Source organism: Eretmochelys imbricata, chromosome 12 (assembly GCF_965152235.1).
Source record: "Eretmochelys imbricata isolate rEreImb1 chromosome 12, rEreImb1.hap1, whole genome shotgun sequence".
Lineage (NCBI taxonomy): Eukaryota > Metazoa > Chordata > Testudines > Cheloniidae > Eretmochelys > Eretmochelys imbricata.
In genome coordinates this window covers 13,161,292-13,165,000 of record NC_135583.1, presented here as the reverse complement: position 1 = coordinate 13,165,000, position 3,709 = coordinate 13,161,292, and positions in this window count along the sequence as shown.

Genomic DNA, 3,709 nt, shown 5'->3' with positions numbered 1-3,709 from the left:
TGAAAGGAAATACATGTTTACTCTCAAGTACTACCAGCATATTGTCGGCCGTATTGGAATTCTTAGAAATCTGATTCTAAATGTCACCTGAGTCAGTGGCAGAACTTAGTGTCCCTTTGGATTCTCAGGCTGTGCTGACTGGAAATGAAGAGGACTCTCTATCATAAACTGTTAACACAAAATGCCGGTAATGTTTTAAACAAGCTTAAAGGGAAGAGATAAAGATAACATTGGGCTTTGTTTTACTCAACAGCACATACTATTTGATGGACTCTGTCTTGTCCTCTGGATTCATGTAAGGGATAAGAAATGACAAGGTGTGGAGTGTGAGACAGCAATATGCATCAGGTGAGTGGCGAGGCATGAGGTCAAAGACAGAGTGCCTCTAGCATGTGGGCAGGGTTATTATTTCATAAGAGCTGCATGCTCTGGAATGTGTTACTCCACTTTATAAAGTGGTGACTCCTTAGTTACAGTTTTAGTGTTTCAGTAGCTTTCCGTGTAAAGATGATATATAACTGTGATGCAGGGTCATCTGGATCCCAGAGCTCAGTGCCTAAGGACTCAAAGAGATAAAAGGTCAAATCCCAGTTTATTGGCAACAAGAGATACAGACAAACCAACACAAAAACTCAGACAACGCATTTCTTCTAACTGGGGTTCCTTAATAAGCACTTTCCCTCATCATCTGCAGGTCTTACCTGCACCAGACTCCCACTGGCAACTCTCTTATTTTATATCCCAGGCTGTCCTGCTCTTAAAGGGACAGCACTCTATCATAGTAATCATGTAGATTATAAAGCAAATGTGCATGGAAACATACAAGTATATGCAATATTGCATCAAAACCTCCTAAGTTGTCATATTATCCTTTTAAGTAATCCTGTGGGAAAAGATACAGAATAATAAACAAGGATTGGAAGAAAAATACCCAAATACAGTTAAAAATATTCCATGTACATCTGCTTAAGGGAGATAATGGATAGTAAATTAGACATGAGTTTGCAATAAAATATGGCAGCCAAAACAAAATAGGCATACACAATTGTGGGCTGCATATTAAGAGACAGGAAAACAATAACCCCATTTAACACCTTTCTTAAATTATTCTTTGCTATACCTGGAATATTACATTCAGTGTTGGGCATCTGATACCAGAAAGATACTGATATCCTGGAAAGCATTCAGAGAAGACACCAAAAGTGATTAGGGGCTTGGAACCAAATGCTTTGTGAGGAAAGATTAAAAGAATTGAATGCATATATAGCTTGGCTAAAGGATGACCAAAAAGGGGACATGATAACAATCCATATATTTTTGAAGGATGTAAACACCCAGGAGACAGTGTAATTATTTAGGTTGGCACAATGATGTATAATAATAAATGAAAATAAGAAAGGAAAAAATGGCTAAATAGTGGACACAAGCATTTGGAGAAACATGTCAACATTTGTCAGATAAATTATTTGCAATGAATAATTTGGGCAATTCTAGAAAATAGCGTAACATTTATTTGAAATGCATATCAACGGAGGAGTTTAATTGTGATATTAGCCATGTTGTTGAAGTCCCTGATTCTGCAGTGAGCCCTGCATGGACCTCTGAACCCACATACAGTTGTGCTGGCTCGGTCAGAGTTCATTGCAGGACTGGGGGACCGTCTCTCATTCCCCTTTCTCCTACCGGGCTGTTTTAAGTGCCATCCTATTCTGCTGCCATCTTTTCCCTGCTAAATTCCACTGTTGCTCCTGTTCTAAGGGCACAGACAAAGGTGACTGTGGAGGGGACTCATGCTCCCAATTTTCCTAGCCAGAGATTTAAATTTAGTGGCAACCCTTAGCCCTGACCTTCCCACTCTACATCCTGCCTTCTTCTGCACCTCATTACTCATTGAGCTGTCAGAGCCTGGACTCCAGCCTGATAGATTAAAAACTGCTAGTTTATTTAAAAGGAAACAAAACAAAAAGACACCAGTTTTCCTCATTGCTGGCAGCCATCAAGATGCCTCATTTTCCAGGACCACACAAGGAGCAAAGACAATTCCACAGTGAAAGCGAACTTGCTGCTCAGACAGTGCTGGGCATGGCTGGGGACACCTCGGAGATTGGGACACCAGCTACACAGCAATGTCATCTCTACTGAGGAACACTCTCATCAATGCCACAGGAATTGTATAGCATTTCACCTCGTCATTTGGAAATAAGGGTAACAACAGTGGGCCAAATTTTCATCGAGGTCTCAGATTGACTAGCATGAGTGCATGAGCAAATGCTTCCCTCTGTTTGGGTGCTGTGAGCAAGCTTTGATGGGAGAGACGAAGGATGGGTCAGAGGTTCCAGTGCTAGCCTGGCTTTTGGGAGACGGGTTCAATCGACTGCTCTGCTGCAGAATTAATCTGACATTGGGCAAGTTACTTATCCTCTCTGTGCTTTAGATCCACTTCAGTACAATGACAATGGCGATAATGCTACTTCCTTACTTCACAGGATGTTGTGATACTCAGCTCAGAGACCATGGTGATGGTGGGGGCATATAAGAACCTTAGACAGATGGAATGACAGGGGTGAAGACATTCCTGGAGTTCTCACTGCTCTCGGGGACTGGCCTTCTCAGAGTCTTTGTGTGGGGGATGGACACTTCCTGAATTTAGTGGTTTGCTCTTCTTGAGGGGTGAAGTAGACCATCCTAGATTGGGTGACTGTATTTGGTGCCCTATTCCAGATGTCAGCTCCAGCTTCCTGGAAAGGTTCCTGTCACCTTTTTGGTGGCAGAAAAGGAACGTTTCCCTCACTGCCAAAATGGCAGAGACAGTGGATTTTTTTCACCTTCCCCACTGCAAGCAGGAGGGTTAATAGGTTGGAGGAGGGTTTTGAATTCTTTGCCTGTCTTTGGAACCTCATCTGGGTCCTGTATGGCTTCTGTGGTGAAAGGGAGGATCAATTCCTGAGTAAATGTGAACATAGGATCAGGAGGAAGAACCATAATTTGCACTGCAATGCCACCCTTGCCTGAACCTTTAACTCTCGCAATAGAAGAGGGCGTCTGGGGTATCAGCACCCGTGCTAAAGTTCTTATGGTGTCTGAGTAGAAAAGAAGTTAAAATTGCTGGCCCTACCATAAAAGTCCTTGGCTGAGGCCCATGCTGGACCACAGGTTGCCAAGTAATTTGCAGCAGAGTGGTCAAACCTCATGAAGTTTAAGAAAAGTTGTGGCCTCTGCTTAACTCAAATATTCTGTGTGGTGTCTTCATTTCTACTGTGTATACTGTGTTTGCATGCAGACTATGGGCTAGATATGTTGACTGCATTGCCCATGTCTGGGAAGACTGGGGCATTGATGAGGGCTAGCTGGCTATGACTCAGATAACACTTCAGATAAAATGGAGATGATGCTGGCTGTGGGAAGCAACCAGAAAAGACGGCAGTGTGCATGTGTTGTTTCTGCCCCTGTGATTAAGTATGTCTGTTGGTCTTTTGTTGACCAAGTTTGCAATCTGGGGGTCTAGGCAGACTCCTGACTGCTACTGCAAGATCAGGTAGAAGCTACAGCCAAATCTGCAGCTTACTAGGAGGCTGCAACCATTTCTTTCAGAAATGGGCCTTGTAACTGTCACTCTTGCCTTCATCACTTCAAGAGTAGATACTGCAGTGGGGTTACATCTTCAATTTGTTCCAAATTGCTGCTGGTGCAAGATTTCATGGCCTGCTAA